This window comes from Schistocerca gregaria, chromosome 6, assembly GCF_023897955.1.
Source record: "Schistocerca gregaria isolate iqSchGreg1 chromosome 6, iqSchGreg1.2, whole genome shotgun sequence".
In the NCBI taxonomy this organism is placed as follows: Eukaryota; Metazoa; Arthropoda; class Insecta; order Orthoptera; family Acrididae; genus Schistocerca; species Schistocerca gregaria.
The window spans coordinates 163662246-163677888 of NC_064925.1; positions in this window are offsets into that span (position 1 = coordinate 163662246).

A 15643-nucleotide genomic window follows, 5' to 3' on the forward strand; every position below is an offset into this window, starting at 1 on the left:
TGATGTTCCTCTCATATCCTTCTTTTAAGACATTGTCCATTACGTTCATCTGCTCTTCCAGGTCCTTTGCTGTCTCTGACAGAACTACAGTGTCATCGGCGAACTTAAAAGTTTCTATTTCTTCCCCATGGATTTTAGTTCCTACTCCAAATTTTTCTTTTGTTTCCTTTACTGCTTACTCAATATACAGATTGAATAACATCGTAACGTCGGGGAGAGGCTACAATCCTGTCTAACTCCCTTCCCTACCACCGCTTCCCTTTCATGCCCCTAGACTCTTATAACTGCCATCTGGTTTCTGTTCAAATTGTAAATAGCCCTTTGCTCCCTGTATTTTAACCTGCCACCTTCAGAATTTGAAAGAGAGTATTCCAGCCAACAGTGTCAAAAGCTTTCTCTAAGTGTACAAATGCTAGAAACGTAGGTTTGCATTTCCTTAATCTATTTTCTAAGAGAAGTTGTAGGGTCAGTATTGCCTCACGTGCTCCAACATTTCCGCGGAATCCAAACTGATCTTCCCCGAGGTCGGCTTCTACCAGTTTTTACAATCGTCTGTAAACAATTCGTGTTAGTATTTTACAGCCGTGACTTATTAAACTGATAGTTCGGTAATTTTCACATCTGTCAACACCTGCTTTTTTAGGATTGGAATTATTATACTCTTCTTGAAGTCTCAAGTTGCCTGGTTTGATGCGGCCCGCCACGAATTCCTTTCCTGTGCTAACCTCTTAATCTCAGAGTAGCACTTGCAACCAACGTCCTCAGTTATTTGCTTGACGTATTCCAATCTCTGTCTTCCTCTACAGTTTTTGCCCTCTACAGCTCCCTCTATTACCATGGAAGTCATTCCCTCATGTCTTAGCAGATGTCTATCATCCTGTCCCTTCTCCTTATCAGCGTTTTCCACATATTCCTTTCCTCTCCGATTCTGCGTATAACCTCCTCATTCCTTACCTTATCAGTCCACCTAATTTTCAACATTCGTCTATAGCACCACATCTCAAATGCTTCGATTCTCTTCTGTTCCGGTTTTCCCACAGTCCATGTTTCACTACCATACAATGCTGTACTCCAGACGTACATCCTCAGAAATTTCTTCCTCAAATTAAGGCCGGTATTTGATATTAGTAGACTTCTCTTGGCCAGAAATGCCTTTTTTGCCATAGCGAGTCTGCTTTTGATGTCCTCCTTGCTCCGTCCGTCATTGGTTATTTTACTGCCTAGGTAGCAGAATTCCTTAACTTCATTGACTTCGTGACCATCAATCCTGATGTTAAGTTTCTCGCTGTTCTCATTTCTACTACTTCTCATTACCTTCGTCTTTCTCCGATTTACTCTCAAACCATACTGTGTACTCATTAGACTGTTCATTCCGTTCAGCAGATCATTTAATTCTTCTTCACTTTCACTCAGGATAGCAATGTCATCAGCGAATCGTATCATTGATATCCTTTCACCTTGTATTTTAATTCCACTCCTGAACCTTTCTTTTATTTCCATCATTGCTTCCTCGATGTACAGATTGAAGAGTAGGGGCGAAAGGCTACAGCCTTGTCTTACACCCTTCTTAATACGAGTACTTCGTTCTTGATCGTCCACTCTTATTATTCCCTCTTGGTTGTTGTACATATTGTATATATCTCGAACAGCTTGCACCAATTTATATTGTCGAAAGCTTTTTCCAGGTCGACAAATCCTATGAACGTGTCTTGATTTTTCTTTAACCTTGCTTCCATTATTAGCCGTAACGTCAGAATTGCCTCTCTCGTGCCTTTACTTTTCCTAAAGCCAAACTGATCGTCACCTAGCACATTCTCAATTTTCTTTTCCATTCTTCTGTATATTATTCTTGTAAGCAGCTTCGATGCATGAGCTGTTAAGCTGATTGTGCGATAATTCTCGCACTTGTCAGCTCTTGCCGTCTTCGGAAATGTGTGGATGATGCTTTTCCGAAAGTCAGATGGTATGTCGCCAGACTCATATATTCTACACACCAACGTGAATAGTCGTTTTGTTGCCACTTCCCCTAATGATTTTAGAAATTCTGATGGAATGTTATCTATCCCTTCTGCCTTATTTGACCGTAAGTCCTCCAAAGCTCTTTTAAATTCCGATTCTAATACTGGATCCCCTATCTCTTCTAAATCGACTCCTGTTTCTTCTTCTAGCACATCAGACAAATCTTCACCCTCATAGAGGCTTTCAATGTATTCTTTCCACCTATCTGCTCTCTCCTGTGCATTTAACAGTGGAATTCCCGTTGTACTCTTAATGTTAACACCGTTGCTTTTAATGTCACCAAAGGTTGTTTTGACTTTCCTGTATGCTGAGTCTGTCCTTCCGACAATCATATCTTTTTCGATGTCTTCACATTTTTCCTGCAGCCATTTCTTCTTAGCTTCCCTGCACTTCCTATTTATTTTATTCCTCACCGACTTGTATTTCTGTATTCCTGATTTTCCCGGAACATGTTTATACTTCCTCCTTTCATCAATCAACTGAAGTATTTCTTCCGTTACCCATGGATTCTTCGCATCTATCTTCTTTGTACCTATATTTTCCTTCCCAACTTCTGTGATGGCCCTTTTTAGAGATGTCCATTCCTCTTCAACTGTGCTGCCTACTGCGCTATTCCTTATTGCTGTATCTAAAGCGTTAGATAACTTCAAACGTATCTCGTCATTCCTTAGAACTTCCATATCCCACTTCTTTGCGTATTGATTCTTCCTGACTAATGTCTTGAACTTCAGCCTACTCTTCATCACTACTACATTGTGATCTGAGTCTATATCTGCTCCTGGGTACGCCCTACAATCTAGTATCTGATTTCGGAATCTCTGTCTGACCATGATGTAATGTAATTGAAATCTTCCGGTATCTCCCGGCCTTTTCCAAGTATACCTCCTCCTCTTGTGATTCTTGAACAGGGTATTCGCTATTACTACCTGAAACTTGTTACAGAACTCAACTAGTCTTTCTCCTCTTTCATTCCTTGTCGCGAGCTCATATTCTCCTGTAACCTTTTCTTCTACTCCATCCCCTACAACTGCATTCCAGTGGCCCATGACTATTAGATTTTCGTCCCCTTTTATATACTGCATTACCCTTTCAATATCCTCATACACTTTCTCTATCTGTTCATCTTCAGCTTGCGACGTCGGCATGTATACTTGAACTATCGTTGTCGGTGTTGGTCTGCTGTCGATTCTGATTAGAACAACCCGGTCACTGAACTGTTCACAGTAACACACCCTCTGCCCTACCTTCCTATTCATAACGAATCCTACACCTGTTATGCCATTTTCTGCTGCTGTGGCTTATTAAACTGATAGTTTGGTAATTTTCACATCTGTCAACACCTGCTTTCTTTGGGATTGGAATTATTATATTCTTCTTGAAGTCTAAGGGTATTTCGCCTGTCTCATACATCTTGCTCACTAGATGGTACTGTTTTATCAGGGCTGGCTCTCCCAAGGCTGTCAGTAGTTCTAATGGAACGTTGTCTACTCCCGGGTCTTTCAGTGATCTGTTAAATTCTTCACTCAGTATCGTATATCCTATTTCTTCTTCATCTACCTCCTCTTCCATTTCCATAATATTGTCCTCAAGAACATCGTCCTTATATAAACTCTCTATATACTCCTTCCACCTTTCTGCTTTCCCTTCTTTGCTTAGAACTGGGTTTCCATCTGAGCTCTTGATATTCACGCAAGTGGTTCTCTTTTCTCCAAATGTCTCTTTAATTTCTCTGTGGGCAGTATCTATCTTACCCATAGTGAGATAAGCCTCTACATCCTTACATTTGTACTCTAGCCATTCCTGCTTACCCTTTGTGCACTTCCTGTCGATCTCATTTTTGAGACGTTTGTATTCGTTTTTGCCCGCCTCATGTACTGCATTTTTATATTTGCTCCTTTCATCAATTGAATTCAATATCTCTTCTGTTACCCAAGGCTTTCTATTAGCCCTCGTCTTTTTACCTACTTTGCTACCTTCACTATTTCATCTCCCAAAGCTACCCATTATTCTTGTACTGTATTTCTTTCCCTCATTCGTGTCAATCGTTCCCTAATGCTCTCCCTGAAGCATTCTACAACCTCTGGTTCTTTCATTCATCCAGGTCCCATGTCCTCAAATTCCCACCTTTTTGCTATTTCTTCAGTTTTAATCTACAGTTCATAACCAATATATTATAGTCATAGTCCACATCTGCCCCTGGAAATGTCTTACAATTTAAAACAGGGCTATAAAAATGTCTAAAGAGTTTGTGGTTTGAAGAGCTACAAGGAAAGAGATGTATATAAGCGTATAAAATAGTTCACAGCACCATACTAAACGCCTCATTGGCGTTGAAGAGTGAATAATGTGTTAGTCACTTGTTTCATTGCTTGAAAATTATTTTTACACAGATTTCTTAAGCTTAAAATGTGTTGCTGTAATATGGCACGAGGCAAGTATCGTTTCCAAATTCCGCTGCGGCAGCGCCGCGGCAGGCGTTTGGCGCTTGCGCGCTCTATACTGCAGTCTGTTGGGAAATCACAGACGTCATTACAGAGTCACTCGGTATGTTTACATTTGCTTGTATCGGAAATGTGTCCTTAGATTGAGAATCCCACCAACTGTGAAATACGAGCTGTGATTAACGGCAGATATACTATCGGATCAAAAGTATCCCGACACCTGGCTGAAAGTGACTTACAATTTCGTGGCGCCCTTCATCGGTAATGGTGGAATTCATTATGGTGTTGGCCTACTCTTAGCCTTGATGTCAGCTACCACTCTCGCAGGCATACGTTCAATCAGGCGATAAAAGGTTTCTTGGGGAGTGACAGCCCATTCTTCACGGAGTGCTGTACTGAGGAGAGGTATCGATGTCGGTCGGTGAGGCCTGGCACGAAGTCGGCGTTCCAAAGCATCCCAAAGGTGTTCTATAGGATTCAGTTCAGGACTCTGTACAGGCCAGTCCATTACAAGGATGTTATTATCGTGTGACCACTCCGCCACAAGCAATACATTATGAGCAGGTGCTCGATCATCTTGAAAGATACAATCGCTATACCCAAATTGCTCTTCAACACTGGGAAGCAAGAAGGTGCTTAAACCATCAATGTAGGCCTGTGCTGTGATAGTGCCACGCAAAACAAGGGGTGCAAACCCCCTTCATGAAAAACTCGTCCACACCATAACACCACCGCCTCCGAATTTCACTGTTGGCACTAGACTTGCTGACAGATGACGTTCACCGGGCATTCGCCATACCCACACCCTGCCATCGGATCGCCACATTGTGTAGGGTGATTAGTAACTCCACACAACGTTTTTCCACTTCTCAATCCATTGTTAACACACCTTACACGAAGCAAGGCGTCGTTTGGCATTTACTGGCGTGATGCGTGGCTTCTCAACAGCCGCTCGACCATGAAATCCACGTTTTCTCACCTCCCGCCTAACTGTCATAGTACTTGCAGCGGACCCTGATGCAGTTTGAATTACTGTGTGATGGTCTGGACAGATGTCTGGCTATTACACACTAGGACCCTCTTCAACTGTCAGCGGTCTCCGTCAGTCAACAGACGAGGTCGGCCTGTACGCTTTTGTGCTGTACATCTCCCTTCACGATTCCACTTCAGTATCACATCTGAAACAGTGGACCTAGGGATATTTAGGAGTGTGGATATCTCGTGTACAGAGGTATGACACAACTGACACCCAATCACCTGTCAGCGCTCGAAGTCCGTGAGTTCCGTGGAGCGCCCCATTCTGCTCTCTCACGATGTCAAATAACTACTCAGGTCGCTGACATGGAGTACCTGGGAGTAGGTGGCAGCACAAAATGCACCTAATATGCAAAACGTATGTTTTTGGGGGTGTGCGGATACTTTTGATCACATAGTGTATATTTATTTGTTCTGAAAGTGTAACTTGAGTTTCTGCAACAGATGATTACATAACACAGTGATTGGAAAACTGCAGAAGAAGCTAGTTTTGTGATTTTCAATTCTCCCAATATTGCAAGCTTAAATTTTCATGTCTGGGGTTAACACAACAGCGTAATTGATGCTGATGATGGTAGGTACAAGAAGGATGGTGACATAACTGCTTCCAGCACAAAATATTGTTTGTATGACTTACTGCTGTTTCGTTCAGTGAGCGAACGCACGTTGAACAGCTTCCTTTGAAACTTTTCTGTTGGATCCTCCACTGTGGAAGGAGTGTTTTGGCAGTGATATACACACATAAAGGGTGAATGCAGTGCTTATGTTGCATACTTTGGTCGCTACCATTTTTCTTCTAGAGCACCTTCCGAAAAATGGCTTTGACCGATAAAAAAACAAATATACTTCTTTCAGTTTTAAACGACACGAAACACTTCTCACATTACTTGTTACCTTGAGGTTCGTCATAGTACGACTAACAGCGCTGACCACTGCAAAAAAAGGCTTCATAATAAGTAATTTCTCAGTTGAATGCAATATGGAATGAGTACCAACATTATTGATCGGACGCAGTAAACTCAGGAAATTACGACGTCTAACGTATCCTTTACGGTTCTACATAAAAGAAGATACTCTTCAAATAAAATGAAATTTTATGAAGCTAATTAAATTTCTATGCCACTATTGGTTCTGGAAATGAAAGCTAATAACGGAATCTATCAGAAAGTACTTCAAATTTCATTAAAAGCCAAATATTTGCTGCAGTTTCATATTGGAAGCATGCAGCTCACATGAGCAGGGAATAAAAGTCTAACATTTTTGTTCTACTGCAAACTGTAACAACAAACTAGAAATAACTCATTTAACAACAGACACGTTCCCTACACAGAGTTCTGACTATTGGCGAGTTTTCACAAATGAATTAAAATAGAATTTTAATAGTAGTAGACTGCGGCAGTTAAAAACGACAATCAAAGGAAAGGTGGAGCACAGCGAACCGCTTATTTAAAACTTGCGCGTCAAAGTGATCATATTCTCGGGTTTTCCCAGCTCGCAGTCTTCTAGACCCTGGTAACAAGAAAACTATAAAAATATTATTTATTAATCTTTCTATATATATTTATTTGCGAAATTTTGGAAATTTGTGGTACGTTCCTGTGGGACCAAACCGCTAAGGTCACCGGTCCCTAAGCTTACACGCTGCTTAATCTAACTTAAACTAACCAAGGCTAAGGACAACACACACACAGCCATGCCCGAGGAAAGACTCGAACCTCCGACGGGGGTAGCAGCGCGAACCCTGGCAAGGCGCCCTAGACTGCACGGCTACCCTGCGCGGCTTGTTATTTATAATATTCTATCTTTATAGAAACATGTGATTGGAAACACAATCCGACTACTTCTTAAACAGTTTCTAAAAAAATATTATTTTGGCGTCATTATGGGGCAATTGTGACCGCAAGATAGTGCTGCCCAGGTTTTCAGTTGAAATTAAACTTATTGTGTCCTCTTGCAGCGGTACACATTTACGAAACTCAAAATATACAGACGTCTCAGTATTTAGTTTTGTCGCTCTACCTTGCAACAACAAAAATTCTTAAGTGCTATCCACGTTTCATCTTCATTAATGTATTTTACGTGATCAACGAATTTCTTCTACGTTTACTTTACTGCTTGTTCAATATATATGCTGAATAACATGGGGTTTAGATTGCTACCCTGTCTCATTCCCTTCTCAATTACTGCCTCGGTTTCACGTATTTCATTTGTTATAACTGCAGTCCGATTTCTGTACAAAATGTAAATAGCCCTCTCTGCCTGTTTATACCCCTGCTACCTTCAAAATATTGAAGAGCGTGTTACATAAACATTGCCAAAATCATTATCTAAACGTAAATGTAGGTTTACTTTTTCTCAACATAACTTCTAAAGCAAGCCATGAGGCCAATATTGCCTCGCATATTCCTCTATTTCTCCACAGCCAGAACTGATCGATCTTCCCATGGTAGAAATATAGCAGTCTTTTCGTTCTTCTGTAAATAATTCGTGTGAGGAAAAAACAGCCATGACTTAGTAAAGTGATGGTTCGGTAATACCGACAGCTCCAGCACCTTCCTTTTTGGTAATTAGAATTTCTTCCTAAATATCACAGGATATTTCGCTTGTCTCTTGTATAATGCAAATCAGTTGGAACACTTTTGTGCTGGGTCGTTAAGGGAAGCTATTGACTTGTGGTTCTACAGAAGAATACTGAACTTTACATCGGTATGAACGAAAACTAACGAAGAAGGTGCTAAATCTAATTGGGGAGAAAATAAACTTATGGCACATCTTTAGAGGGATGGTTGGTGGTACACAACCTGAAACATCAAAGAACTATACTAGAGGGAAATGTGTGGGATTAAAATTCTGTAGGGAGACCAAGCCTTCATACAGTACCCCAGTTCAGATGGATGTCGATTACCGTAGGTAGGCACACTTGAAAAGGGCTTGTATAGGATGCACTGCATCCATACACTGCAAAACCACTGTGAAAGGCATGGCGGATTGTACTTCCCACTGTTTGGTTATTAGAGCTCTTTCCTTTCCATTTACGTATGGAACACTCGAAGAATGATCGCATAAACGTCTCTGCGCGCTCTGTAATTAATCTAATCTTGTCCTCCAGCCACATACGGGGCTGATGCATTGGTGGTTGTCGTATACTCCTAAATTCGTTATTTGAAGTAGGCTTTCTCTGGATGTTTCGCTTCTATCTTTAAGCCTTGTCAGTTCAGATTTTACAGAGTTTTCATAACATTATCTCGACAGTCAATCGAGCCCCTGCTCTTCTTTGTATTCCTTCAATATCCTTCAGTTGCTCTATTTGGTAGTGGTCCAATACACTTGAGCAATATTCTAGGGTGGACCCAAAGAGTGTTTCGCAAGCAGTCTCCTACGGAGAATTATTGAATTTCCCTAATATTCCACCACGTAGGTGAAGTCTTTCACCCGACTGAGCCTGTCTGAATGTTCTATTTCGTACCCAGACAAATTGTTACATCCAAATGTTTGTATGAGTTGGCCGACAACAGATGTCACTCGTTGGTACTGTAGTCATATGGTGCTACGTTTTCTCGTTTTGTGATGTGCCCAGATTTACATTTATGAACATTTAAAACAAGTTGCCGATCTTTGTACCACATGCAGACTTACCAAAATACAACTGAAAATTTGTACGCCATTTTGCAGACAGTACTTAATTATAGATAATCGCTTCCTCTGCGAAAAGTGTGTTGTTGGTATTAACATTGCGTACAAGCATGGAGCGCTGCATCAAACAAATCCATGGACTGAAAACAACAACATCATCAACATCAATACTAACGCAAACAATAATCTTCTTCTTCAAGACCGAAAGATTAGGCAGTATGTTTGTTCCAACACCATCTCTTTTTCATCTGTCCTGCGCCTCTTCTTTCTGAGGGCTTATACTTGTTTCCAACTGCAGTGCCTTTTTCATCCATTCAGTTGAGGTGCTGTCTCCATTCTTGCGTGTATTTGAATTATAAAGACCCGGTTCTGCCCAAATGACTTCGTTTTTTATGTGGTCCCCCCTTAAGTAACCCTTGACAGTTCTTAAAAATTTCATTCCTGCTGAGTCTATGCTATTTTTGTCTCTTTTTCTTCCAATACACGGCTCGCTGCCATAAAGTAGCAAACGCACTGCCACTGTTTTATTTAGTTTCAGTTTTGCTGATTTTCTATGTTCATTTCTTACCTGAGTTTACAGTTGCACAAAGGTGTCGACATTTTCTGTACCTTTGTCTGTGTCTGGACACAGATTTATGTCACAGCCTAAATACCTGGAGACTTGTCCAAATATCTCGTTCTCGACTTCAATTTTAGATCGAATTGGGAATTTTCGGTAGTGGGTCACACCTTTTGTTTTGGCAACAGGTAGTTTTAGATTGTAATGTTTTGTTCCCAACTCATATAAATTGTACACAGAGTGTTTTCAGCCTGCGGCTCTATTTTATAACACAGTTACATTACCTGCAAATACAGTCGTCATGAACTGCCTTCTTCCAATTGCATATGAGGACTTCAGTAAAGATGTTACCGTCGGTGGCATACTACATCCCTGTCTGATAGCTTGATTTATTACTATTTTATCTGTTTTTCGTATTTATGATTATTTTGGTGTCTTCATAAAGCTTCTGATTACCTGCATAAGATGCATGAGATATCCTCGCTTGTTTGTTGTTGCCCACAGCATGATTCTATCGATCTATTCAAAGCCTTTTTCCGAAGTCACTGAAAGCAATATGTCATCTAAACCGAGTTCTCTTCATTTTCTAAAATTCCCTTCATGGTAAAAATATTATCAGTGCACGAGAATCCTTTCGTAAACGCACTCTGCTGTTCTCTCAAACACGCGCCTATTACTACTTTCAAGCGACTGTTTATTATTTTTGAGTAATCTTTGTAAACTATATCTGTGAGACTTATACCTCTGTAATTGTCGCATGCGTGTCTTTGGCTTTGGCTCTTTTCAAAAGAAAAGAAAATCACTTCTTTTGCAGTCATCTGAGATTTTATAAAATCGCCAACATTCATTAAATAAATAAAATAGGTTTAGTTGTCAAAGCGTCCCTCCACAGTATTTGTTCTATCTGGGTCACAGCTTTTGCGATTTTTTAAACGTTCCATAAGATTTTGAACCTTATCTAAGATTAGTAAATCAACAGTCTACATCTACATCTACATCTACATCCATACTCCGCTAGGTGGCGGAGGGTACTTTGAGTACCTCTATCGATTCTCTCTCCTATTCCAGTCTCGTATTGTTCGTGGAAAGAAGTATTGTCGGTATGCCTCTGTGTGGGCTATAATCTCTCTGATTTTATTCTCATGGTCTCTTTGCGAGATATACGTAGGAGGGAGCAATATACTGCTTGACTCCTCAGTGAAGGTATGTTCTCGAAACTTCAACAAGAGCCTTTACCGAGCTACTGAACGTCTCTCTTGCAGAGTCTTCCACTGGAGTTTATCTATCATCTCCGTAATGCTTTCACGATTGCTAAATGATCCTATAACGAAACGCGCTGCTCTCCGTTGGATCTTCTCTATCTCTTCTATCAACCCTATCTGGTACGGATCCCACACTGGTGAGCGGTATTCAAGCAGTGGTCGAACAAGTGTACTGTAACGTACTTCCTTTGTTTTCGGATTGGCTTTCCTTAGGATTCTTCCAATGAATCTTAATCTGGCATCTGCTTTACCGACGATCAACTTTATATGATCATTCCATTTTAAATCATTCCTAATGCCTACTCCCAGATAATTTATGGAATTATCTGCTTCCAGTTGCTGACCTGCTATATTGTAGCTACATGATAAAGCATCTTTCTTTCTGTGTATTCGCAGTACATTACACTTGTCTACATTGAGATTCAATTGCCATTCCCTGCACCATGCGTCAATACGTTGCAGATCCTCCTGCATTTCAGTACAATTTTCCAGTGTTACAACCTCTCGATACACTACAGCATCATCCGCAAAAAGCCTCAGTGAACTTCCGATGTTAACTACAAGGTCTCGTTATAATATGGTGTCCGGTATTTTGTATTTATTGCAGCCGTTTCAAAGTACCATAAATTCTCATTAATGTCGTATTCAAACAATAATGGAATGAGAGAAAGAAGTACTAGTAGAGAACAGAGTAAACGAAACTGTTACAGCTCTTAGGTTTGGAAATTCGAGCCGCAGTCGTATAAAGTGGATACTGCCTAATGATTGCGGGACATTCTCTGAACTGCTTATGTGCTTAATATTTTAGCAATATCATGTGTTAATGTAGATATCTTAATTTTGTTAATGAGGGAGAAGCGTACTATGGTAACGGTTTGCTCGAATACGTTTCTCCGAAGAGCTGGTACATAGTGGAACAGGGCTCGCTGCCAAAGCCTAACAACAAGCAGCTTGACAGCTTACTGGAGAACAAGTGCGAAGAGCGTCGTCGAGGTAATGGAAATTGGCTGTAATTACTTATTCCTCCCCTGTGGGTGGGGTGAACTTGGGTTAGCCCTAGCCCGGGCGCGCACGTACGGGCGCTAGCGCAAGGAAGGCGCTAACCCGCGCTGCCCTCGGGGTTGTGACTTGATTACCGGAGTCAAGGGACGCCCCAGGGCCCTCGGCACACAAGACGCCATTGTTGTACGACAAGCGCGAGGAACAGTGCGTGTCCACACAAAGGCGCCAGGCCCCGGGAGCCAGCCTCCACCCAGCGCGCTCCGATCTGATAAGGGAGACGAGGGGCGAGGTGCAATCTATATACGCACCTTGCTGGAGACCATCCTGTGTGAGGTACCTACTGAATTCCTCTTCCTACACTGGAGAAGACTGTGCTTTGTGGTGGCATTATGAACTTCGCATGAGAGATATGACTTGTGTTCTGTACAAAGGAGTACATCATCTGGTGACCTATTATTCGTGTTTGTTCAAAGTGACCCACGTCTTACAACTTACGGTTGGGGAGACGGTATGTAACACCATGAACGATAGGGAGTAGTTGTTCAGTGTAATTAATTATGTTAATTTTAAATTGTTTTCTCTTTACTGCTTAGCGTCATTGATTTACTGTAAGGAAATGGAGTTATACGAAAGGTGTTTTGTAGAACTGTAACTGTGTATTTAAATAATGAGACTTTGTAAAATAGGTTTGTTTATGTAAAGGAAATAATAATGTAAAAAAATTGTTCATACACTACTGGCCACTAAAATTGCTACACCACGAAGATGACATGCTAGAGACGCCAAATTTAACCGACAGGAAGAATGTGGTGTGATATGCAAATGATTAGCTTTTCAGAGCTTTCACACAAGGTTGGCACCGGTTGCGACACCTACAACGTGCTGACATGAGGAAAGTTTCCAACCGATTTCTCATACACAGACAGCAATTGACCGGCGTTGCCTGGTGAAACGTTGTTGTGATGCCTCGTGTAAGGAGGAGAAATGCGTACCATCACGTTTCCGACTTTGATAAAGGTCGGATTGTAGCCTATCGCGTTTGGGGTTTATCGTATTGCTGCTCGCGTTGGTCGAGATCCAATGACTGTTAGCAGAATATGGAATCGGTAGGTTCGGGAGGGTGATACGGAACGCTGTGCTGGATCCCAACGGCCTCGTATCACTAGCAGTCGAGATGACAGGCATCTTATCCGTATGGCTGTAACGGATCTTGCAGCCACGTCTCGATCCCTGAGTCAGCAGATGGGGACGTTTGCAAGATAACAACCATTGCACGAACAGTTCGACGACGTCTGCAGCAGCATGGACAATCAACTCGGAGACTATGGCTGCGGTTACCCTTGACGCTGCATCACAGACAGGAGCGCCTGCGATGGTGTACTCCACGACGAACCTGGGTGCACGAATGGCAAAACGTCATTTTTTCGGATGAATCCAGGTTCTGTTTACAGCACCATAATGGTCGCATCCGTGTTTGGCGACATCGCGGTGAACGCACATTGGAAGCGTGTATTCGTCATCGCCATACTGGCGTACCACCCAGCTTGATGATATGGGGTGCCATTGGTTACACGTCTCGGTCACCTCTTGTTCGCATCGATGGCGCTTTGAACAGTGGACGTTACATTTCAATGTGTTACGACCCGTGGCTCTACCCTTCATTTGATCCATGCGAAACCCTACATTTCAGCAGGATAATGCACGACCTGATGTTGGAGGTCGTGTATGAGCCTTTCTGGATACAGAAAATGTTCTGCTGCTGCCCTGGCCTGCACATTCTCCAGATCGCTCAGCAATTGAAAACGTCTGGTCAATGGTGGCCGAGCAATTGGCTCGTCTCAACACGCCAGTCACTACTCTTGTTGAACTTTGGTACCGTGTTGAATCTGCATGGGCAGCTGTACTTGAACACGCCATCCAAGCTCTGTTTGACTCAATGCCCAGGGGTGTCAAGGCAGTTATTAAGGTCTGATTTGGTTGTTCTGGGTACTGATTCCTCAGGATCTATACCAAAATTGCGTGAAAATGTAATAACATGTCAGTTCTAGTACAATATATTTGTCCAATGGATACCCTTTTATCATCTGCATTTCTTCTTGGTGTAGCAATTTTAACGGCCAGTACTGCATTGTATAGTGAAATAGACATAGTACTCCCCCTCGGCAATGTGAGTGAGTTGGCGCATGCCAAAAGGTGGAATTCTTGCTCATTCTGGGTGACAAGAGAGAGAGCACAGTAAGGAGTCAGTAGGCAGCAACCGATGAGTGAAGAGCGCAGGTGTTGAGCGAGGCACCCAGTGCCTAATTCGACGTGGAATGGCCTCGGATGTAATTGTGGTTGGAAAATAGCGCTCTCGCATTGGAAATGGCTCTAAAATGGTATTTACGTAGCCAAGAAGAATTTAATACAGCATATTACTGGCAAAGGAGATACCATGTAACCGCCACGTGCTCACCACCGCTAATGCGCCACCACTTCATCAGACCCAAGAGGTTAGAACTGTATAACAATATGAACCAGAGTATTTGTGTGAATTAATTTGTAATCATAATGCAGTTAATACCAAACTTTATGTTCGAATCATCAATTGTTTCCTATCATGGTACCTATCAGGGTCCTCTCCTCATAATGACTAATATCTGAGTATCCTGTGTGTGAAAAACCGATTGTGTTATTTAACAATGCACAGTTCTGAATGCAAAAATCCTACTATATGGAAGTGAGTAGTCAGATTATTAATTTCATTGATATTAAGGTAGGCACTAATTATGGAATATGTGGAAATCTCTAATGTGTTCTGGTTTGCCTCCATTTTACAAGTGTCAGTGTTTTTAAAGTTTAGCTGCATAAGAAGTTGTCGGTAAAAATCACCTGCTTTACAAGTGGTCTTATATAGAGCACTAGGTTTTGATGCTAGTCAAAGTGTAACTTTTACTTGAAGTCATTTCTTAAGCTGTAGAGAGTATTGCCAATGCAAATTGTTTTAAGGCTTTGTAAGGTAAAAGATATTAAGTGGGGAATTAACTAAGCTGGTATCAAAATGTAAACGATTTTCTAAAAAGTGTGTATAGTTTGCTGTTATAAAGTTTCTACACTCTACAGCATTCCATAGTACCGTCGAAATTAATCTCTGTTGTCTTAACATACGTTCTGTCATCTTTTCCCTCCTTATTACAATTATTGCTCGCCGCGTATGTGGAGAAACTCCTCATCTCTTATTTGTCCACTTGATGTTCATCGTTCTTATAACACTTTCCGGTTCTCGCACAGGCACTCATTCACTTCCATAATATCAACAGCAGAAAAATGCTCCTATCGGAGTACAAAAAACTGGAGTACGTTTCTGTTTATTTAAAAGACTGACTGAAAAGAGGGGTATTATCAGCCTTATTACATATAAGAATTTTCTCAAAAATTTTGCCATGCGAAGATATTCCTGCTTCTTTTAGCATATAACTCACCTCAAACTCCCACAAGCTCCTCTAACTGTAACTCACTCACACCCACTAGTCCATCTCTGTAAGTGGATCATATCCATCCACTCCCAGTTACCCTTTCTCACTCACTCATTGTCATTATCTCTTTGTGTCCGTCTCTCATTGTCTCCTCTGTCACAGCCACAGTCTTTTTCGTTCTGTCCAACTACTACAGTCTCACTGTTGCTGCCTCCTTCCTGCTATCTCTCTTACTTC